This window comes from Lemur catta, chromosome 8 (assembly GCF_020740605.2).
Source record: "Lemur catta isolate mLemCat1 chromosome 8, mLemCat1.pri, whole genome shotgun sequence".
In the NCBI taxonomy this organism is placed as follows: Eukaryota; Metazoa; Chordata; class Mammalia; order Primates; family Lemuridae; genus Lemur; species Lemur catta.
In genome coordinates this window covers 3044188-3068606 of record NC_059135.1, presented here as the reverse complement: position 1 = coordinate 3068606, position 24419 = coordinate 3044188, and the positions used below count along the sequence as shown (strand labels likewise).

At 52.4% G+C, this 24419-nt stretch overlaps 1 long non-coding RNA gene across 1 annotated transcript; it reads left to right on the top strand.

Moving 5' to 3' along the window:
• Nucleotides 1-6147, top strand: LOC123643235. The gene is made up of 3 exons (XR_006736728.1): nucleotides 1-129; nucleotides 4779-5091; nucleotides 5664-6147. It is a non-coding gene; the product is annotated as an uncharacterized LOC123643235 (long non-coding RNA).
• The last annotated feature ends 18272 nt before the right edge of the window (nucleotides 6148-24419 follow it).

Genomic DNA, 24419 nt, shown 5'->3' with positions numbered 1-24419 from the left:
TCTGCGGGGAGGCGGTGCCCCCGTCCCCAGGGGCTCCCCGCAGAGCAGAGGCGGTTAGCGGGGTGGTTATCTGAGGCCCAGCTCTGCCGGATACTCTTATCGCCCGGGTCTTGGAGACAAGCAGAAGCGGTGAGTCTGCCTTGCTGGGCACCTTCACCCCTGCTTATCTCAATGGAAAATTCCAGCGGGGATTTCTGACCGCCGAGTTAAATTCCTCAGCTCAGCGATCGGCCTGGCGCATGGCTGCCGGCCAGGCCGGGCAGAGCAGACAAAGCCAGGCCCTGCCCAGGTGCCCAGAGCCCGCGGGGATGGGGCAGTGGCCTGTGGAGCGAGAGGCCCCCGCCCAGGGGTCACACGGGGGCCGAGGGCGCAGGCGGCACAGTCCGATTCACCTGGCCGGAGGGAAGGGGAAGGGTCCGGGAAGACCCCTCCCGGAAGGAAAGGCTGAAACATGCACGGGGAGCCTGCCCAGCGGCCAAGAGGGGGAAGCGCGTCCCGGGCCTGGGTGCAGTGTGAGCGCAGTGCGAGGGCCTGGGACAGCATGCTGGGGGCGGGCAGCGCTCGGGGACACTGCCAGGGAGCAGGGTCTGGGGTGGGTGGCAAGAGGGGCGTGGGAGGCCTTGCCCAACTCTGTGAAGACCTGGCTTAGAAACACGACAAAAGTCAAGTGGCTACCTTTTAATGAACACCCACCGTGTGCCAGGCACTGTGCCAAGTCCTCGGCTTGGGGTATCTGATTCGATCCTCACGTCCTCACAGCAGCCCTGAGACCAGGCCCCAGGCTGAGAGCCACACCCTGCAGGGCCCAGGTCGCCTTGCTCCGGCAGCCTGCGTCTGCTCAGGGGCGAGGAGTCCTCCGGGCCCAGGGACACCACTTGCGGATCGTGTTCCCAGACCCTGGGAGCAGACGAGTCACTGACAATGAGTCACAGACGTGCAATAAGCACATGCAAGTATGTCCAGCTTCACAGTGTGCCCAGACGCGGACTCCGCCACACGGAGACCCGGTCAGCAAAGACACGGAACGTCCAGGATTGGGCAAGGAAGTCGAGGGACATCCACAAACTGCCCCCGAGGTGGCCGAGCAGGGCGGGTTTCTGGGAGGGCAAACTGGGAGTGAGTATGAGCGGCTGGGCAAGGACACGGCCTCCACGCGGCCACCGATGCCACGACAGGGAGAGAGAGCCCAGAGGGCAGAATGCAGTGAACGACTCGGTTGGGTAGTTCATCTGTCGCTTTCGGCTATGCTGACAGTAAGGCTGACAGTAAAGCCACTCACCCTCACACCCAGCCGGCCACGGCACACACAGCGAAAACCCTTTTCAGCAATAAGAAAGAACAGGAAGGTGCTGGATGTCGGGTGGGGCTGGAATTTGCTCTGCTTAGATCTACACCGGGACCTGAGGTGCTGACCCCAGCGACTATCTGCCCCAAGCTATTCAACCTCCTTTCCCTTCCTTCTTCTCAGGGCTCCTCACCCTCCTGGGGACCCCCTGACTGGAGGAGACCCACTCCCGTGCCCTGCCCAGGCCTGCAGGCTCTCCGGAGGGTGAGCCAACATAGAGGCCACACGGTCCACTCCCCCGAGGACAATGGGGTGTGGGAGACACATGGGGACCCCTTGGACAAGACGCTCACAGTTATGTTCAGAGGGCACCAGGCAGGACTAGAGGAAGGTCCAGACATATGCAAAACTCATCCCCCATAAAAAGTGGAGAAGTAGGACTGCCCCCACCCAACCTTGTGTCCGAGTTTGCTGGGCTGCTGTGACAAAGTTCCACAAGCTGAATGGCTGAAACAACAAAACTGCCTGGCTGTCCCGGAGGCCACAAGCCCAAGATGGAGGTGTCGGCGGGGTTGGGTCCTCGTGGGAGCTCCGAGGGAGCCCCTGTCCCAGGCTCTCTCCTGCCCCCGCGGGTTGCTGCCGTCCTCGGCGGGGCTGGTGGAGGCATCTCCTCGTCTCTGCCTTCATGTTCTGGTGGCTTCTTCTGAGCAGGCATTTGTCTTGCAATTTCCCCTTTTTTGTAAAGATACCAGTCCTATTGGATTAGGGCCCACCCTAATGACCCCATTTTAACTTAATGACCTCTGTAAAGACCCTACCTCCAAATAAGGTTACATTCTGAGGAACAGTGGTTGGGACGTCAACACGTGAATTCTGGAGAGACACAATTCAACCCATAACACTTTGGATGTCACAAATATTCATGAGAAGGTCACCCTTTTGTGTAGGTCCCTCTCTGTGAAAAGCACATTGGACATTTACCCCAGGCCCTGTGCTTGGGGGCTGCTGAACCCTGGAGGAAGCTTTTTATACTCCAGGAGCCTGTACTGGGTTGAAGAGTGCTCCCTAAAAATTCGTGTCCACTTGGAATCTCAGAGTGGGTCTTTATTTGGAAATAGGGTCTTTGCAAGTGTAATTTGTTAAGATGAGGTCATACTGGGTTGGGGTGAGCTCTAAATCCTCTGACTCGTTTCTTTACAAGAAAAGGGCAATTTGGACAGAGAAACGCACGCAGACGGAAGAGGCCATGTGAAGATGGAGGCGGAGATTGGAGTGATGTGTCCACAAGCCGAGGGCTGCCGGCAGCACCAGAAGCTGGAGGGGGGCTTGGAACAGGTTCTCCCGCAGACTTCGCAGCAGGAAGTGCCCCTGCCGCCGCCGTGACTTCAGACCTCTGGCCCCCAGGACTGTGAGAGAGTACATTTCTGCTGTTTGAACCCACACGGTTTGTGGTAATTTCTCATGGCAGCCCCGGGACTAATACAGAACTTAACCGAACCCAGGTTAACAGCCCAACACAGAACATCAGCCACACCCGGGTCCTTCTGAGCACGGCCCTGAGTGACTGCAGGGCACATGCCCATGACACCAGCGCTGCCTTGGACTGGCCCCAGCTGATGGGTGCTGTGGGCCGAGCGGAACCAGCGCGGGTAACGAGCAGAACACAAGTGCACGCTCGCTGTGTGCCGGGCATCACGCTCCAAGTGACTAACTGGAACGATCTTGTCCCCTGGCTGAGCATTTGGCCACAAGAGCAGAAATCATAAGGCAGACAGAGAGGAGGGGTTGTGACAGTGAGGTTGTGGCAGTGGTGTCACTCTAGAGAGGTGGAAGATTATAATTTAGTATCAAGAACAGAGTTACTTCAGTCTGGCTCCCATGAGACCTATGGTGTGGCCAGAATTCCCCAACACAAAAATCCCCATCACTCCTTGCAGCTGAAGAAGTGACAACATGGTGGCCTTGTCTCTGCTGGCTGGGCAGGAGGCCGAGCTGGCCTGCAAAGCCCATGGGCAATAGAAGCACCAGGCTCCCAGTGGGGGCCTCACCTGGGGTCACCTCCCCAGCTACCACCTGGCCTGGCCGCCCAGCTCTGCTGACAAGATGGGTCTGGGGTGGCCCTCAGAGCAACAGAGCACACACCTCTCACCCCTCACCCTGGCAGCTGGAACCCCCAGCACCTGCTCCCTTAGAGCCAGTCTAGAGCCCACCTGGCTTCCGCTTGGTCTTCCTGTCCTGCAGAGAGGAAGTAGGTTTGGCAAGCACAGAGAGCGGCAGGGCTTGGCCTGGGCATCTGATGGACGTGGGTTTGGAGCCCCCTCTGCCCCTTGTTGGTTGTGTGACCTGGGGAAGCCCACTTGTCTTCTCTAAGCCTCGATTCCCCTATCTGTAAAAATCAGATAAACCTGGCCCTGAGCTGGGGGAGGTTGTGGAAATAGATGAGATCAGGTATGTCCAAGACCCAGCACGGCGTGGCAGTGGCACACCAATGGGGTGCACTCGACTCAGTGCATTTTCTCTGCCTCTGCATCTCTTGTCTGGCCGCTCTGTTTCTCTGCGCCCACAGCGGCCAATGGCTCAGTTATTGACAAGGGACCGCCCCTGCCCGGCTGCTAGTCACCGCACCACTCCCAAATTCACATAAGGTCACCCATGGCCACCAATTCCTGGGGAAGCTTGGGGGGGTGCCGGGGCAGGTGGGCATCTGAACATAGTGGCAGGATGAGGCTCTGAGCAAAGGGGGGTCCTTGTGAGCCACGCAGAGCCCCACAAAGCGTGGCTGTTGTTTTAATAATTACCATTAAACTGCCATACAGTTCTTGCTCGCTCCAAAACATGGCAATCAACCTGGCTCTACATTGTTTCAAGTCGTCAGGGCAAATGTACCTAAAATGTATTCTGATTCCAGGGAGGAAAAATGCCAGTGGCTGTTCAGAAAGCCACAGAAAGGCACAGTAGGGCGCCCAGCTAAGTGGCTAAGTCACTCTCTGTCTTACAACAGATGTGTCACCAGACGGACCCTTTATTCTGGTATCTCCAAAAGTGGGTTCTGTGAATTCTCAGCCTGCTGATGTGTTTCTGAGATAAGGGGCCCAATGGGTTTGGAATGACCATTCCTTGCATTCCCTTCCTGGAGAGTCAACGCACGTTTGCATATAAAAGACGCCTAGGAGGCTCACAGCGGTGAGACCTGCTTAACTGTGTTAAATGCAGCATTCTCCAAATTTACTGGAGCCTAGACCCATTTTTCACAGAACACCTGTTATCACGCCCTGGAACTCGCACTACCAGCTCTCCTCTGGGCTCTCTGGCTCTCAGCGCCTGCCCTGGCATTGTTCTGCCCTCGGGTCCCTCCTCGGTGGCACTGGGAATCTACACCCACCTCCTATGCCTTCACGGTCGGACAGTCCACCCTGCCCAGCTCGCTCCCACTACCCACCCCCAGGTGCTCTTCTAGACACTTCCTCAGTGTCCCACTTATATTTCTTCCCAGGAATGACCCACACACCCAGGAACAGTCACCAGAATGGAGTGGACGTATCGTTTCTCTTGCACAATAGATCCCAAAGCTCGCCCTTCGTGAAGTATTTACCAAAAACTTCCCAAGCCTCCAGAACTGTGCCAGAGACCACGAGGCCACATGGAAACAGAAGACAGAATCCCTGTCCCCAAGGAGCTTATTTCTATTGAGGAGGCTGAAGAAAACTTCACGAGATAAATAATAATATAAGAATCAAATCACTCGCATGGGCAACGTAATAACTGCTGCAGTAGCCGTGTCCGGCACGGCCACACAGGTCTAACAGGTAGGTGGAGCTATCAGGAGCACTCAGCGCCCCACCCCCGCCCTGCAGAGATGCAGTGGTCGCCTTCCTTGGAAGAAAATGCCGGTTTAGAAACCAGGCAAGCGTAGGCAGACACTAGTCTGCTCTGAGGAGGCCAAAGCAACTCCGCGTTGGATGTTAACATGCCGTGTTGACTTGCAATTAGTCCGAGGGGTTTCTACTTTATCTACCGTTAACTGTGAATCCTGCCTTTGGACCAGAACACTTCTGCCCTTGAATCCTGCCCTGACGTGGACTCACACGGCCCTCTTGCCTTTCCCGGAGGGGTGGGCTTCCCATGTCCTGCCCACGCCCTCTCTGTGGTCTGCAGGGCCCTGGGTCTCGGGGTAACGGTGGGGACATCACCGCCTCGTCTTGTCTCACGGATGGCAGAGACGTGGCTTCTGTTCGTGAGTCCCTATTAAGCACCTCTGTCGGAGAAACTGGATTGGTCAGACTTTCTCTGGCCTCTCAGCTTCCTCAGCGTTTGGGGGTAGGTTTGCATAGACCTGCTCCCTGTGGAACAACTTCCAATTATCCTCTGTCCTGTCCAGGCTGACTGTGACGGATACCAAGGTGTGAGTAGAAGGTCACCCTCCCGAATACAGCAGTGTGCAGGAGACAACACCTTCCGAGGAGGCAGGACTCCGGGGGGAAGCTGGAGTGAGATTCCACGGCGGAAGTTTCTTTGTTCCAGGAATGGCAACTGCGGAAGCCCTGAGAACCGGGAGAAATGCAGTCATTAGGGGAGAGAAAGGGGACCTGTCAGGTACACTGGAGAAGGCTTTGCGTCACCTTGATAACAGCCAAGAAGAATAAACCACCTGTCCTATTCCCAGGGGACACTGTAAACATTTGCTGAATTTGAGTGAATGAGTGAATGAGTCGGTCACTGAAAGAAGCAGAAACAAAAAGATCGGGGTTCACACCCGGAGCAGGCCCGGCCCGGCACAGAATCCCATGGCCACATGAATGAATGATGGCAGAGCCCTTTAGGAAATGGAATCATTTGAATACACTGCATTTTGATGGTTTTTTCCACAATGCATTCATCATTCACCAAGAAAGACAAAAGCAAGTCCTTGCCTAAGACTGGGAAGCAGAAAGTTAGTGATGCACCCACCGTGCACACACACACACACACACACGCACACGCACAGATGCACAGCCTGGATGGTCTCTGTCTCCTCTCTCAGCCAGGCACTGACGCGGCTTTGCCCCCTTATCTGAGCGCCGTCCTCCTTCCTGGGATCGGGCCTTGGCCTACCCCTCATCCCCATCCCGCCTGCCCCACCCCGTCCTTCTTGACAGGGGTGTCTCACCTGTCCCGTCAGGGCAGCCGGCAGCTATGGTCAACAGCAAATGTCTTGTGCTGAGCAAGGATCCTGGGTGCCCTTCCTCGAGTGACCAGACGGGCGTCCCCTGGGAGATGCAGAGGCAGTTTAGAACTCCCACCATTAAGGCAGGGGACCAGGCCATCAGGGAGAATCGAGGCTGCGGTGCAGTGTTCTCTGCCGGGAATTTCCTCTGCTACACTTTCTACCTGTGGGAACAAACCGTATCCATCCCTACGGCTCCTTCCCGATGTCCCCACCAAGACGCCCCATCAGATGGGATTGGTCATTTATGTGCTCTTCGCTCCTGTGACGTCTGGAGCCCCCCTGAAGGCAGGGCCTGCGTCTTACTCATCCTCATGTCTCCCTTCCACACGCTGCACACAGTAGGCGCTCTGTTGTGCATTTACAGTTCACTGAGAGCTCTGTGACAACGTACTATATGGGGTCGTTTCATTTGATCCTTTCACGATCCTGTCTTGCGTGGTGATTCCATTGTAGTGGAAGGAAAATCTTCCATAGGAAGAAAACCACATAGTCTTTGTTCTGCTCGAGGCCAGCTTGAATTTTATAAACTAAAGCAGATTTTATAAGCTGTTTTTGGTCTGGGGATGTTGATATAAAGAATTCAACTTGAGCACAGGATGCAAATGAGTAAGTGGCAAACTATTTTTCTATTATGTTCCTAAAATAGCCCGGATGCTGGCACAGAGCGCTACATGTTGGCCCGTCCCTGAGCTCCGCTAGGCTGAGTAAAATCAGGCAGAGCCCGGCCGCTCCAGAAGGCTTTCAGTTGTTCAGTGCTATCTTAATGCAGAGGAATTTTCAGTGATTTTTCTCAAGAAAAAGTCTTTAGAACATTATTCAGCACAACAAAAAACTTGATGAAATGTTTGTGCTATTTAAAAAATTGGCAAATCAAAGACACAGAGTGCTTTTAAAAGCCATTGCCAAAAATATGGCAAGTATATTCCTATAACCATGAGAGATCTGAAACATCTGTGCTCAATTTCCGCTCTGGAGGATTGGGGCTGAGTGACTGATAAGGACAGTGTTTTGCTCATAAATACAGTGATACCGCCAGGGAAAGCTGCGTTAGCTCACTGGCACATGGAAATCACAGCAGGGCGTCGTGACTGCACACCGACAGTGCCCACCAGATGGAGGGCGTGTGCGAGCTGTCGAAGGCTGCAGAGGAACCGGCCCCCAGCTAGGAAAGACAGCAGCAAAACCCAAACACAGCCCGGAACACCCTGGCTCTGCCATCTAGGTCATAGACGCTCCATCAGTGACCACGAGCACAGAAAAGCTCATGGCGACCTTGGGGAATGGGATTAACTGTCAGAGAAATAAAAAAAGATGTGTGCTTCATGACACCTTCTGCAAATGGGACAGTAAGCCGACCTGGGACTGTGGGTGCGTCACCTCTGTATGTTCAAGTACTGGTCACCTGGGGCTCTGCTGCAGGAGAACAGCGTGCCGTGGGCATCTGAGGCCCCACAGCACATGGTGGGGGAAGAGATGGAGCCACTCCAGCCCCCTGAGCTCTCCCGGAAAATGAGTGTCAAATACGCTGAACACCAAGTACGCTTCACAGCATCTGCTCATCGGGCATCTCCACGTCCTGGATGAAGTGACATGTCAGGCAGCCCCCTAAGTGATGGACCTTCCAAAACTTACTACAATTAAACCATGAGTTTAATATGATACCTAAAAGGCAAATGCCTTCTTCTCTTGCTTGCTCATGATTTCATTGCTTTGGTTGTTTTCTCACCATCATATTTAAAAATGTTCTTTTTAAAAGTAAAGTATAATTACACATAATAAAATGCACAAATTTTAAGTGTACATGCAAGTACACATACATGCCAAAATACGGCAAGTTTGACAAATGTGGCAGCATGCACATAACACCGGGTGACTGATTCACCCTGGTTTGACAACTGCCAGTTCCACACCTTGGGAGGCTCCTTATGCCTCGGGAAACCAGGTATTCGGTCACCCTATGTAACAACCGACTCACTGAAGATACAGAACATTCCCATCGCCCCCAAAATTTCCTTGTGCCTCTTTGTAGTCAACCCACCCTCCAAAGACCACCCCTCTTCTGGTTTCTATCATCATAGCTTAGTTTCTCTTGGTCTAGAATTTCAATAAATGGAATCATTCAATACATACACTTTTGTGTCTGGCTTCTTTCACTCAACATAATGTTTTTGAGATTCTTTCGTATTGTGGTTTGTTTTATTGCTGAGTGGTATGGCATCTATAACTACAATTTGCTTATTTGTTCACCTGTTAACAGACATTGGGTTCTTTCCAGCTTTGGGGCATTGTGAATCAGACCTCCACGACCACCCTTGTGTATGTCTCCTTGTAGAGAGCTTTTCGTTTCTCTGGGGTAAATACGTAGGAGTTGAGTGACTGGGTCATATGGTAGGTTATGTATCCAGGGAACTTCCAAACAGCATTCCACAGAGGCTGTACAGTCTCACCCTCCCACCGCAGTGTATGAGAGTTCCAGTTGCTCACCCCCTCGCCGACATGTGGTCTTGTCAGTCTTTTAACTGTAGACATTCTAGTGGGTGTGAAGTGGCATCTGCTTGTGGCTTTATCCTGCAGGTCCCTGGCCACAGAGATGTGGAGCTCCTTCGGTGTACTTTTTGGGCCTTTGCATATCTCCTTACACGAGGTGTCTGCTCAGTCCTCAAGCTTTTGGCCCATTATCTAAATGATGTGTTTGTCTTTTCCTTAGTGATTTGTGGGAAGTCCTTGTACACTCTGGTTGCAAGTGTTTTGCCACATCTGCGTCCCTGGATATTTCCCCGGTCTGGGGCTTGTGTTTTCATTGAGTCTAGGGATCTTGGTTTTTTGTTGTTGTTTGTTGATGTTTTTTCTCTCCGTCCTTCAGTTTGGGTAATTTTATTGACCATTCCTTGAGTCCACTGGTCCTTTCTTCTACTCTGTCCAATCTGTTGTTAGTATTACTCTGTAGATTTTAACTGCAAATATTGTACTTTTCAGTTCCACAATTGCCATTTGGTTCCCGTTTAGAATTCCTGGATTTCCGCTGAAATTCTCCATCTCTTCACCCATTATATCCACCTTTCTCATGGTTGTTTTATACGACTTACCTGCCAATTCCAGCACCTAGGGCATCTGTGAGTCTTTCCCAGGTGACTGTTTTTCCTCTGGCCCCTGAGTCTCCTCTTCCTGATTCTTCTTGTCTAATAACTCCCTGCCTGTGCTGGACGTGGTGGGCAGTACCAGACAGAGGCTCCGGACTCTGCTCTCCTGTTTCAAAGAGCCTTGGATTTGGTTCAAGCAGGGCGTTAAACTTACCTTGATCCTGCATGTCACCTTGACCTTACTGAGACTTTGTTCTAGGTTTTGTGTCTATTTTGATTTTTCTGTCAGAGCCCTCAGTCCTAGAGTGTGGTCTTACCATTAAGATGTAGTCCCGCTAGGATTCCAATGAAAAGTCCTTCTAATTTGATAGGACTTGAGTCCTAACTTTACCTCCAGCAATAGGCAGCTGCTGCAATCTCTGCTCAACTTTTTCCAGCCTCCAGCTGTTCCTTCCTTCTTGGTTTCTTGACATCGCATCCCACATAGACACAGTCCAGGACAAGCCATGGATGCTCGACAAGTTAGCATGAAAATCTTGAGGCTCAACCCTCAAGATTTGTGGGCCCCCCTTTTTTGGGGATTTCCTCACTCAATTTCCAGATGCACTTGTCGCCTCAGACCCAGACATCTAATTCTTCAGTCCAATAAGTCTTGAGCCCTTGAAGACGGGGCCTGTCCTCTGGGAAAGTGGATGTCACCTTGTTTGCCTTTCTTCCTTCAAAGGCTTTCTGACTCCCATCCCTCTGTGCATTTTACTACTCCCGGTGCCTTCAAAGGGCCACTTCCTATACTTAGTTTGAGGCTTGTCATTGTTATTGGCAGGAGTGTTAGTTTGATATAAGCTTCCTCTCCATTGCCAGAAGCTGAAAGTCCTCTGCAGCCTGTTTAAAACCAATTGAATTAATAGTTAATAAATCCCAACGCTAGGAGAAAATTGATTCCATTGCTAGTCAGTAAGTACCTGCCTGTGCAGCATTTCTCTTCCACCAGGAAAAAGAAAACTGATTTTCACATCCTATTTTATACAGCACTTTATGAAACGGTCCTCCTTTCTGTTCAGCCACAAACATTCTCCAAGCACCCATGGGCTCCATTGCCCTGAACCAGGCTCTCTGGGGATGAAAAGGCCACCTGGTCCTGGGTCTCAGGAGGCTACCCCAGGAGAGCTGCTCGAAAGTGCTCTAGGGGCTTGTCTGAGCACCTGGCACCGTGTGCAGGAGAGCACTCACCCTCAGCTCGTCTCCCCAGCGGCACACATGGCATGTGGTCACCAAAGCATGACATCCTCCTACCCAGGCACTTCACTGATGCAGAATTGCTGCCACTCAGTGAGGGTGAGATTTTATGGGAATAACACCTAACGCAAATAATTTCACAGACTTCATCATGGAAGCTATCACTAGTCACAAATTAACACTGATGCGTTTCACACCTGTTGGAACCCTCCAGAACTGCTGCAACAGTCACTCTGGAGCCATTCTGAAGTTTTGAGTGCGCAACATGACGGAAGTGTATTTCAGAAAATTATGCTGGTTTTGGTAGGGAGAATGGATCAAACAGGGACAGAATAGAATGGGAGTCTAGTACGGAACTGTAATACTTTTTTTTCCTTCTTATTTTTTATCTCCAAATATTATGGGGGTACAAATGTTTTTGGTTACATGGATCACTTTTGTAATGCTTGAGTCAGCGCTATAGGTGTGCCCATCACCAAATAGTGCTCACTGTACCCAGCAGGTAGGTTGTCACCCAGCCCCTCCCCACCCCATCCCCTCTGCTTGAATGTCAATGCCTTTTGCTTCCCTCTGTGCACATGCGTGCTCATCAGTTAATTCCAATTAATTTCAAAGGATCGCTTGATAGGAGACTTCTGTTTTAAATGGAACTTGGAAATATCTGGGAAATCACTGGAATAAATGTACTTAATAGACCCTCCCCCCAAAAAAGAATGGGAGTTCAGATAGCCCCCAGATGGACTGCCAAGTGTCACCCTCTAAAATTGTACTGAAATTTCACGTCCATATGCCCCACTCTCCCACCCCCGTAAGAGGAGTCCAGCTTTCATCAGATTCTCAAAGGAATTAACCAATTCCTAAAATTTAAGAATCCCTGGTCTGGAACCCAAACTTTTTTTTCCCCTTTCTTCCTTCTTTCCTTCTTCCCTCCCTGTCCCCCAAATGTTTGTGATCATGGAAACAATCAGTAAATATTTTTAAACCACCCCCACTAATATTTGCATATTTATATATAAATTGTGTTCGTAATCTACCATCATTAGTTAATATACCAAGGTACAATATCCACTTAGAATGAGGCTAGTCATTAAGAACAGGAAATGCAAATTCATGTTTCAAGCGGTTTTGGTGATTACTAATTGCTCTTACCCCCCCTGATAACTTGGTACTGAGGCCGAGCAGAAGCTCCTACCTGAGGTGAGAAACCAGGCTCTCATTTCTTGTTTGCTTCTGGTTTGGGGGAATTATCTCTTTGGGAATCTTTTAAATATTTTTAAGCCATTTAGCTACTCTTTGAATTCTAGTTAAAATGAAGTTATCTAATCCCTAAATCCATTCAATCTGGTCCATGGAAACACATAAAAATATGCTGAAAATGATCATATGAGAGAAAATCCCACTGGCAGCCCCAGAAATATCTTGTGTATCATTAGGACAGAACATGACCACCTAAAGTGAGCTTATATATCAAAAATTAGTAAAATTTAATTTCTAATTTTTAGTTAAAATATATATTAGTAGACATTCTAGTGTTTTCTTCCTGTAACCCCATAGATTGGCTCATGTACCCCACCCCAGACAGCCCAAGTCCGGAAGTTGACTTACTGCTACTAACCCATGGATGAGGGAACCGGGAGCCAGGTGCACACCTTGGTGGTGTCAGCAAACGTCCCAAAGGGGACAGAACCGACAGGACAGAGATGAAGGAAGGGACTGATTTGGGCATCGGATGGGGTTTAGGGGAGAAGGGAGGAAGGAGGCCAAGATGATTCCAAAGTTTTAGTCCAAGAAACATGAGAAAGTTACTGGAAGTGGGGGGTCCCCCGGAGGGCAGAGGCACTGATTGGGTGGGGGCGGGTCCACCTTCTGGCCCGGAAATGTGGTGACTGAGCTGAAGGAAGCACCTGAGACGTCCAGCAGGCGTCACCTCCCGAGCACCATGTGCCCTGACCTCAGCCAGCCCCGCTCTGGGCACAGTGTGGGCTCGTAGTTCTGGCACGAGAGGCTGTCCCCAGGAGGGCGGGAGCTCTCTGCCTTCCTGCTGTCATCCAGGGGAGGCCTTCTGTCCTCTGATAACTGCAAGAGCCAGGCTGGGGCACCGGTGAGAAGTTCGAGGTGGGGCCACAGGGATGACGCTCTCAGTGGGGCCACAGTGAGTCACCCTCGTGGCTCACGTGGCTGCTCAGAGGCCCTCTGCCCGAGAGGCTCTGCGTCCCCGTGCAGACTGGACGCCCTCCACAGGTGCCCTGCGTCCCCGTGCAGACTGGATGCCCTCCACAGGTGCCCTGCATCCCCGTGCAGACTGGACGCCCTCCACGGGTGCCCTGCGTCCCCGTGCAGACTGGACGCCCTCCACAGGTGCTCGCTACCTCCCTTCCCAGGCAGCCCACGGGGCTTTTCCAACGAGCTCCCGAACGAGGGAACTCTGTGCTGGGGACAGGAACTCCACGTGGTTTCCACCATGTGGTGCCTCTCGCCAGGCTGCCCGGCTGCCTCCACTTGCTCACAGACCCTTCCTGAAGGTGGCATCTGTATTTCTGTGACGGGCCTTGGAACCAGGCTTGGAGGTGAACATACTGATTCTCTGGCCCTGGCCGCCAGATCTGTGATGTAGCTTCTCTATTTCCTGCTCTGAAATAAGCCCTGGTGGGTCGCACAGTCACCTGGGACAGCACAAGGGCTGCACGGGCGGGGTCAGGTAGTGCTGGCTGAGGGTGGGAACAGCTCCCCGACAGCTGTGCAGGACAGGCTGCGGGGCGGGGGGGAAAGAAAGCCACAGCTTCTCAGCACCCCGGAGGGGTCCTGTGGATCTTTATCTGCCTCCAGGCGGCACCCCAACACAGAGGAGACCCTTGAAGCTGCCTGAGGTCCCTGCCCACCTCCCCTCATGCCCAGGCAGAAGCTGTTATCCACCCTTCGTCCCAGACCCAGGCCCCTGAAGGCAGGAGCTGGAGAGACCATTTACTGCTTGCCTACGTGTCAAGCCCTGTACCTGGGCTCAGCTCTTTACCAGACTGTCCCCACCCTGACAAGGTATTAAATAGATACCACGGTCTGAATGTTGCCCCCCTCCAAATTCATATGTGGAAACCTAACCCCCAATGCTACAGTATTAAGAGATAGAGACTGTGGGGGTAATGAGGTCACGAGAGCAGAACCCTCAGGAGTGGGATTAGTGCCCTTAGAAAGGGTTGAGGGAGCCTTTTTGTCCCTTCCACCATGTGAGGCACCGCCTATGAGGAATGGGCCCTTGCCGGACACCAAACCTGCTGGCACCGTGATCTTGGACTTCCCAGCCTCCACAACTGCAAACAATAAATTTCTGGTGTTTTATAAATTACCCAACCTAAGGTATTTGTTATAGCAGCACAAAGGGACTAAGACAGTCGGCATTAACATTTCCGTTAAAAGGTGAGAACTGACCCTAAAGTGAGGGCCCACCCCTCGAGCACATTAGCAGAGGAGGATGCCCATGGACAGAGGTCCAGGAGGTCATGACGTCACAGGACCATCCGAGGACCTGATGATTCCCAAAAGGTGGATTTTTCCCCAGAAGCGGATGGCTGATGGGGGGAGGGGACAGGGAGCAGAATTCGCCAGTGTCTAGAGGCTGGGGCTATTCAGACACACCTCCAGCCAGCCCCTGAGGCAGTGCGTCCCCTGTCTCCAGACAACAACCCAACCGGGAGAGTAAGGAGGAGGGTCGGGAACTGGACCCAATTCCATAAGCTCGGCCGTTACACCCTCACTAAGCAGCCGGCACATCCAATCCCCAGAGAGGGTGTAAAGCTGAGGAAGACGTGGCCAGCTCCTGCTCGCCCCACTCCAACAGCCCCTTATGGAAAAACGTAAGCGTTAGAGTAAAAAGTGGCTCAAAGTTGATGAAGGATGGGGAGGAAGAAGCAGGTCTTGGGAGTCGGGGAGGCTGCTTCCAGGAAGGAAGGAACTCAGACGTAGCTTTGGATGGGGAGTTTCAGGCATCCCGAGTCAGCCGAGAGGGCAGCGGCCACGTCTGTCTCCTTCATGGCTGTGCCACGGACTCCAGCGTGGCACCTGGGAGGTAGCGGGTGTGGACAAGCACAAGACTGAACAGATGGAAACCAGCCTCAGCAAAGATGCAGTTATCACAATGCCCCGGGGGCTGGGGGCCAGGTGAGCAGCCAACACAAGGCCAGAGCAGCTGGAGAGGCGGTGGCTCAAGGTTTCCTACAAGGAGGATCACATCACTTAAGGAGTATGGGTCCTAAGCGGTGTGAATATGGCATAGAAGATTCAATCAACAGGTATTTCCTTAGGGTCTACAGTGTGTTGGGTGTAGCACAAACTCTGGGAGTTCAGTGATGAACAAGGTCACAGTCTGCTCTGCCAACCCACCTGAGTGCACTCAGTCACCCTGTCCAATGTCACCTGGATCTGTCCTCCCTCTCATGTCGCTGGTCATCTTTTCTCTGCAATGAAACCTCCAGCAGTTTTCCCTGCCACTGCGGGGTCCCCTTCCTACTGTCTCCTCCATCTAGCTTCCAGGTCACCTTCCTAAGAACCAAAGCAATCTGGCCGCATCACCTGGTTGGAAATATACCAAAATATTAACTTGTCCCTACCTGGGGGTGGGGGCATCACAGCTGACTTCACTATGACCCCCTCCCTCTTCCACCACTACGCTCCCCCATCCAGCCAGGTGGAAGCTCCCCATACCCCAAACACACCAGTACCTGTCCCACCCTGCTTCTGTGGGCGCCTTTTTTCTCTTATTCGAGACTGATGGCTAACAGTGCTGGACCAGAAGGCAGGGGTTTTTGAAACCTTACCTAACGCTCCAATTTATTTTTAAATCCAACTCTAGGGTGTGGACTGTGAGCTCGGGAGAGCTCGGGCAAGTTCATTCCTCTTTCGCCTATATACTGAGAGCAGCAGTTATTCTGTCAGACCAGATCCTAGAAGCTGCGGACCCACGAGGGAAGTGACAGGTCCTTGCTCCAGGAGGCAGAGACGGGGGCGGATGCACGGGGAACACGCGCGTAAAGACACAAACGCACACTCCACACGATGATTCGGAGCGCAGTGAAGCAAGCACCCGGGAGGCTGGCCAAGGTCACCTGGGCCTGACCCCAGAGCCTGGCTGTCACCCCTCGGTGACGGATGCGACTCTGGCTCCCTAGGGTATGAGGGGAGGGGCAGTCTAAACCATATCCTGTGCCCGCCCCACTGCCCAAACCCGCCTTGACAACCCAAGCCCCTGAAAACCTGCCCACAGTCCCTGGTCCCCATTAGGTCTGTGCCCACCGCCCTGGGGCGGGTCGATCCACGACTACGCTCCAGTCAAACAGTCCCCGCGAGGTCCACCCTCCAGTGCTCCCGGCCCCCGCCTACCCGCGCCCACGGTCCCGAGTGCCCGGCCCTGGGCATCCCGGCGTCTTCGCGACTCTCCTTATCTCTGGCCCTGGTAGTTCCTGGTCCCGGCGTCCCCGCCCCAGTTCTCCTCCCCGGCCTTCTTGAGGGTCCCCGCCGCCCCACGTCCCCCGTTATCTCTGGCCCCGTAGTTCCCGACCCCTGGCGTCTTCGCAACCCCTGCGTACCAGGCGCCCAGCGTCCCCGCGCCCCTGCCCCAGTTCTCCTCCCCAGTTCCCCTCCCCGGCGTTCTGCGTCCCCGCCACCCGGCCCGGTCCCTCGGCCTCCCCGCGCCCCCGCGTCCCCAGCCTGCGCCCGCTGACGCCATGACGCCGCGGCGGAGGGAGGGGCGGAGAGGGCCGGGCCGGGCAGGCGCGAGCGGCGGGAGCGGCGGGTCCCGCGGCAGCAGCGGGCGACGGGCCGATGGACATGGGCACCCAGGGCTCGGGGCGCAAGCGGCTCCCCAACCGGGAGCGGCTGTCGGCGGAGGACGACGCGCTGAACCAGATTGCGCGGGAGGTGAGCGCCCGGGCGCGCGGGGGTGGCCCGTTATGCGGGCTGGGCGGGCACGGTGGCCCCGCGGCAGCTGTCAGGCGTCGGGCAGTCTGTCCCCGCCGAGCGTCCGGCAGCCAGCGGGCTGGGCTGGTCAGGGCGCGGGCAGGGGCGCGGGTCCCCAGCGCTGGGCCCGGCTCCCACCTCCGCAGCCTGCGGACCGGCACTGATCCTCTAGCCCGGGGACAGGCCGACGATGCTGCGCGCCCTCCCCCTCCCGGGCCTCCCTCTGCCGCTGCGCCCCTGGGGAGAGGAGCCGGCTCGCAGCGGCACTAGGTGGCCCTGGGCCGGGCCGGTGGGGGCGAGCGCCCCGCTCTGTTGTGCCGCATGGGAGAAGGACCGACCCTGGAGGACGGTGGACGGTCCCTGGAGGCCACATGGCCCTGCCGAAATAGCCCAAGTTTGCCATCCATTCATCGACTGTCACCCGTAGGGCGCAGCTTGGAGATGAACCTGGGGTCACTGTGAATCCTGTTTCTGGACTGAGCCTGAAAACGAGTCCAGGCACACAGAAAGGTTCTCATTAGAGTTTCCTGGGCAGAGTTTATGATAACGGAGATCACGTTCGGCAATGAACTTTAGTGTAACGAACTGAAGGTGCACTAGTGTGGATATCCGTACAAATGCCTTTTTTCTCCCACAAGCACACAGATTTACCGTAAGGCTAAACAACACAGGTGACATCCGGAGAGATGTACAGCCGTTAGAGAGCAGCAGCTTTGGGGAAGGGCAGCAAGTGGGTTGGGGCCCCGGGTGGACGAAGGAAGCTTAATTTTTTGTGGTATCCCCTTTGGTGCCCTTTGAACTGTGTGTGATGTGCGTCCGTGCAACCCTCCTGCCAGGTTCTCTTCCGTATTGGGGTAGAATGCAGAGTTATTCTGTCATACACGTTATTCTCACATGGAAAAACTCCCAGGCAGTTTAGGCTGTGGTGTCTGGTTGCATCGGTCAGGTATTTGTTGGGGTCCACTCTATAACCAGTTATGAGGTGTCCGTAGCTGTAAATACCTGAGTTTGCTTTTATGGACCTGTGGCAGTCAATAAACATTTATTGAATTATTGAATACTGAATGAATGAAGACTTTCGTTTTACTCTATATGAGGCAAATGGGCTTTCCAGGCAAACTCCTGTTCATCCCTTGAAGCCCACTGTCGATGCTGTGTGCTGTGTGAGACCTCCCCACGCCTGGCTCTCCGGCGTCGCCCCAAGCATAAGTCTCCCGGCCTCCACTTGGCTCCCCGGCTCTTGCTCCCTGCACCCGCTGTGGCAGCCAGGATGCCTCGTCATTATTTGTTCACTTGTAGAGGGTGATACCCTGGCAGGGAGTGTCTCACTGTTGTATCCTCAGAGCCAGGCACATAGTAGGTGCTTGTCTGTGCATGTTGCACTAATTCATAAACCAAAGAAGTACAAGGTATTTAAGGGACCTTTGTCTAAGTATAGATATTTGCTAAATATAGTAGCTTGAATATAACTCACCCTCCCACCTCCTGTGAAGACAGTCATTTATGTATGTGTTTGACCATAACACCAAACAAGTGTTCCCTGGGAGGGCCAGAGGTGACCGATGAACCGGTGGCCTTGTCTGGCGTCTGTGGTTGCAGGGCAAAGGAACGAGAAGAATGAGAGTTCCCAAAGTCTGCCTCTTATCTGCTGGTTTTTATAAAAATAGATTGAACGAAAGGCAAGGAAGGGAATGCTCCCCGGGCTGACAGCCCTGAGGTCCTGCCTCCCGCCCAGGGAGGTGCAGTTGGCAGCTACAAAGATAGACTTGGGAGTCAGAGCTGGGCCTGGAAACCGCGCGGTTCTCCGCTAGTGGTGCCATCCTAGGAATGTGAGTCGCTCGAGCTCCTCTGAGCCTCTGTTTTCTCGTCTCTAAAATGGGGAAAGAGAAATGCCCCTTGGCTTTCAGGATTAAAGCAAGTGGGTCGCAGATATAAAGTGCGTAACTAGGCTCTGGGTAAGTAACAGAGCTCCCCTCATGCCCACTCTGATCAAAACCAACCGCAGAGGCAGCTGTAGTGAGTGGTGCATATTGATAGGCGTGGAGGGAGCAGGTGCAACATTTTGTGTTTTACTACAAATTGAATGCTATCTCTTAACTGTGAAAATTAAACTCACTATTCAAATGGCAACTATCTACTCATTGAGTTCTTAAGCATTCTTATAAAAAATCAACAAAATTGTCCAAAGTTCAGCACTTTCTTATTCACTCATTGACTCAACAGATACAAGTCACGGTCCCCAAATCCCTGTGCAAGGCAGGCGAGCCAGGGAGCAGCCTGGCAGGGATCTGCCCCCGAGACCCTGGGTCAGAAGGGATTGGGATCTGTAGATCAGTGACACTAACGGAAGACGGGAAGTGATCTGACATACAGGGCCTGGGCAGAGTGCGCTGAAGGTGTGGAAATGAGAGAGGATTGCAACTAGACGATGGGATCGGAAGTGGCTTCCTGGAGGAAGCGGCACTTTGAGTTCTTGAAGGATGTATCTACAAGTTGGAATGCTTGGCTGCCAGGACACAAACTCTGACCGGACTGGCGTTGGCAAGGGGCAATATATTGGCCTGAGGACAGAAAGCCCGGAGGCAGGGCAGGATTCCCGCCAGCTTCGCTCGGCTCTGCCTTGCCTGGTGGAGGCCGACTGGCCGCAGCTGCCCCTCGGGAGCCCACAGTCTATCCTTCCTGGTGGCTCTCACCTGAGAGCTAGAAGCCTCTCCCTGATAAGCCACACGTGTCTCCCTGGCCACCCTCTGCAACTAGGACGGTTGACTCAGGGGCCCACCACAGTCCCGGTGGCGAGGGGGGTGGATCCCAGCATGACAAGTGAGGCCCATCCCGGAACTGGGCAGAGCCAGCCTGCCTGGGAGCACTGGAGGGGGTGTGGGGACCCGAGGGAAACCCAGCCCTTAAGGAAGGGGCAGGACGGACTTGGGTCAGGCACGGAGAATGTGCCTGCGAGAGGGTCGGTGGGGAATCCTCGGCGCAAGCACCTGGGGGGCAGCAGGGCCCGTTGGCGCTTCCTGGGTAGGAGCAGGAGGCAGGGCTGGTGAGACAGGTGAAGCCAGACGTGTCTACGTCTGCAGTTAGCATTATGGTTCCAGCTCCAGGCAAGTTTATATCAGTAGTAAATAGAGTTGTTATTTTCAAACACCTGGACGCAGTAGCGCAAGTGGATTGCTTCCCGCTATCTTGTCGCGGGGGAATTCAGGCAAGATGTTTGTCGGGGAAACGGTCCGGCGAGCACTTTGCAAAGCTCGTTGTGACTGAAGACAAGAGCTGTGTTTCTCACATCTGGGAGAGGTGTTTCCAAAGCAGATAGATTTTTCTCTCCTACCACGTTTGACATTCTGCTGGTGATTTTTGGTCGTGTCCCAAATTCTCACTCGGCACTCTGCCACCGCTAAAATGCTATTGCTCTCACCACGCCCGAGGCGATCCAGGTGTGCCTCTCAAGCGAGGAAGGCCTCACCTGACGCAAATGTGGTATCTGCGCGGGCTGCATCGGGAGCTGGCAATAGCCGGGGCCCTTTCGACGTTGCAGCGTGCTTCTCCTTCCTCCATGGCCCCAGGGTGTCCCCTTCCTCACTTGGCAGGACTGTTTCCTGGAGAGTCCTCTCCAAGCTGGACCTGTGTCCTCTGACCCCACGACCATGCTGGGCACACTGGTAACCCACCCTGCTCCCCTCTCCTGGCCCTGAGTTGACGTCCTGGCCTGTTCAGGGCTCACAACACCCCCTTTCACTTGAGAAGGGGCCACGCAGAAGTGGCTTTGTGGAGGAAGGGGTCACACCACCCGCGGGCAGCCCGTTGCCACTGACGTGTCTCGGGTGGAACCAACTCTGTGGTGCATTTGCTGCTCCAGGGCTGGTGGGGTCAGGCTGGGGGCCGACTCCCCCCAAAGCCACCTGCTGGCCAAGCCCTTTCTCCCCAGCCCTGCCCACCTCCCTGCCCTGGGCTCTGCTTCTGGGGACCCCCTGTGAGCCCGCGCCCCTCACTGGGCAGTCCATAAATACAGAGCATTTTAATCCTAAATCTCGCTTTCACTTTGCCCTTCCCCCCGTCCTTCCCAAATAGCCGTCGTGCATGGGCTTGTGTTGAGGGACCCTGTCCCTGTTCTCAAGGCTGCCGAGCACCAAGCCGGGGCGTGCTGCACATGATCTTTCTCAGAACAGCCCGGAAGCCAGGTTCAGAACCTTCGCTTCACCTTTCCCCAGCGCTGACCCGACCTGGCTCCCCGGGACCACACTCCTTCAGGCGCGGTGGCCTTGGGCCGCCATTTACCTGAACGCAGTCCAGATGTGGGACTTGTCACCACAGCCTGTTGCACTGTGCTTGTACCCTCACCTCCATGCCTTTTTTCTCCACAAATTTGCTTTTCTGAGGCTGGTCAGTGGGTAAAAACCAACTGGACCCTGACTGGAAGGTCCCGTCCAGCGTCACCAGTGGTTTGCAGGCAGGGACGGTGTCCTGCCCCCTCCTTCCACGGGAGCAGGGAGGGGTGAGGGCAGGACACAGGATGGTCCAGCATGGACAGCTGTCCCGCTTCAAATTCTAACACAGTCACCCGGAGTCCCCGAGGGCCACTCCTCAGCTTCTTCTCCTGAGACAGACACACATTCTGGCAGATCCTGAGAGGCTTATGTGACACAGCCGACATTTCAGATTTTTATCACAAAGTCTGAGCCATGGGGGACACAAACACTGTGCCTGTGACCTTGGGCAGTTGTGTGATTCCCAGAAGATGCTTGTGGTTGGAGAGGGAATCGGAAAACTCAGCTGTGGACGGGCCTGCTGGTCCCCGCTGGCCTGGGACCGCACCCACAGCTGCTTCTGTCAGAGAGCCAGCTGTCACCCTGCTCCTTCCTGGGTGGGTCTGTAATGACTCATTGGCTCAGTGCTTAGGGTTGGACTTGTATGTGGAAGACATGAGGAGGAAGTCAGAGGACCCAGACTCTAGCCTGCCGGACACCTGTGCGCCCTGTCGGGCTATAGGACAGGAAAGGGGAGATGGGGACAGAGGTTGCCTCTGAGCCCACAGTGTGCCAGGCACTCTTAGAAGCTTTGCTCCCATAATTAGTATAAATCCTAGCACAAGGGTTTAGAGTGTTTCCATTTAGCAGAGAGAAAATAGGCTCAGAAACAGACTTGCCTAAGGTCATCTAGTAACTAAGAGGTGCTAGTTTGTCACCCAGGCTGTCTCCTGGATCAGTTCCAAGCCTCCATCCAAGACCCTGTTCCAGCCAGTGTCCTGCAGTCAAGCCGACTTCACCCCGTCCCTGGGCCTCACTGTCCCCAGCTGACCTCTGCAGTGTCAGGCGTAACATTTCATGAGCGCCCGTACTCTCCTCATCTCACTGTGTCTCCCGTCTTCTTTTCCCATTCTTTCATCTTTAGAAAGTTAGTTTTTATTTCATCAGAGTGATAGATGTTTTTGCCCTTGCCCCACTTCTTAGGCCATTCTCCACACAGCAGCTCTGTGGTCCTTTTAAAATATGTCAGATCATGTCGCTTCTCTGATTAAAACTTTCCAACGGCTTCTCATATCACTGAATAAAAGCCAAGTCCTCGAATGGCCTGCGAGACCCTAAATGATCTGGTAATTCCCTCCGTGTTCATAAATAATATGCACACATGCTACATCTTGGTCTACCTATCTTAGCTATTATCAGCTGGCTTCCTGCACGGAAGGATGAGGACCTGGTACCTTGGACCTGGCTCAAGCCCACTTCCCACCTCCCTTGCTCCTCTCTGCCACACTATACTCGCTCTGTAGTCCTGGGTTACATGAGTATTCACTGGCAGAATGACGGGTCAAGAGTATGGGTGCTAGAGTCAGATTTCCTGGGTTGAAATCCTGATTATGGCAAATTACCTAACCACTTTGTGCCTCAGTTCCCCGTAGGTAAGATAGGAACATTTTAAGAGTATAAGTCTCACAGGGTGGTTATGAGAGTAAATGAGATATTTCACAAAAAAGACCTCAGAACAATGACTGGCACATAGTGAATGCTTAGTAAATGCCAGTGATGATGATGGTGTCACAGACTATGTGAATACTGTTGCTTGCAGAGCCAAGCAGTGTACTATAAGATTTCTTTCCTTATACAACCTTTTGTTTTTTCTAGAGTTCTTTTTTTCCAATTGCTCATCTGTCTACATCTTTCATACCTAATTGTTCACAAATATTTCAACGATAAAACAAATCAGATAATCTGTCATAATACTATTTTCTGTATGATTAAACCAATCAAATAATCTATCAATTGTATTTTATTCCCCCCTAGAAATCTAGCCCCAAGCAACTGCCATCCTTTGGGTCTAATTTGGTCAGGCTGCTCTCGGGGGTTTGCTGCAGCTGTCATTCCCGTTGGCACCATTCTGAGAATTCCTTTGCCAGTTTTTTTTTTTTTTTTTGGTTGTATCCATATTTCCTGGATGCTATATTGTCTTCTTTCTTGGATTGTTATCTCATTTTGCTGGAACACATCCTTCAGTAGCTTTCTGAGCAAGAACGCCTTTTCTAAGTATTTGCGAGTCTGCAAATGTCTTTATTCTACCATCACACTTGATGGATAGTTCAGCTGTTTATAAAGTTCTAGGTTGAAAATAATTTTCCAAAGAATGATGAAGAACTCTAGGTATTTTTTAAATAATTTCCAGTAGGTATTGTTAATTGAAAAAAGCAACGTGCAGAAAGTAAAAATAGTGTGCTGTTCTTTGTGTGAGAAAGGCTGTAATTTTCTTGCATTTGCATTAAAAAACATTGGCAGAACACACAGTAAAAGGAGTGTGGGGTTGTAGGTGGAAGCAGCCTTCTCAAGTGTAATTTTTCATACTCTTTTGATATTTGAACCATGTGACTCTGTTACCTAGTCATTAAAATAAATTAATAAATATCAAAAAAGTTAAATTAAAAACAATTTTTACCACAATTTTAAGATTTTTTTTATTTTAGTCTAGCTTTCAGGATTGTTTTGAGAATCTTGATGTCTTGTATATTTTCAGTATCTTGTATTAATATAATATCCACTTTTACTCTCTAGAAGGTTTCAAGATCTCTTTATCCTCAGTATTCTGGATTTTTTTTTCCCCACTTATTGAGCATTTGTTGGGTTCATGCAATCTTGAAACCTGTATCCTAAAATTCTGGGGAATTTTCTTGAGTTTTTCCCCTCCCCATCACTTTTTCTGTTCCATCTTACAGGAACTCCTGTTGTTTGGGTGAAAGTTCCTTTTCACTCTTATTTTCTCATTGTTTGCCTTTTGGTAGTGCTACATGGACGATTACTCAACTTTACCTTCCACTCCTCCTACTAAGTTTACCTGTTCTATATTCAATATGCAAGATTTTTTTTTTTTGGTTGTTCCTTGTTACTTTTTTATAGCACCCTTTCCTGATTCACAAATAGTTATTGCTGCAAGGATACTTACTTTGGTTTTTTGTTTTTTCCTGAAATTTTCTTTTTTCCCTTGCATTTTTATCTGTTTCTTCCTGTTTCCTTTTCTCTTTTTGTCTGTTTTGGCCTCTGTCTCTCATCTTGGAGCCTTTCCCAGGTGTGTGGTGATCCCTGGCTGTGGATTCGTATTTGAGAGTGAGGCACTAAAAATTGTGCATATGATTTGAGCAAAGACCAGGAGGGGAGATGTCACCAGGGGTGAGCAGGACACC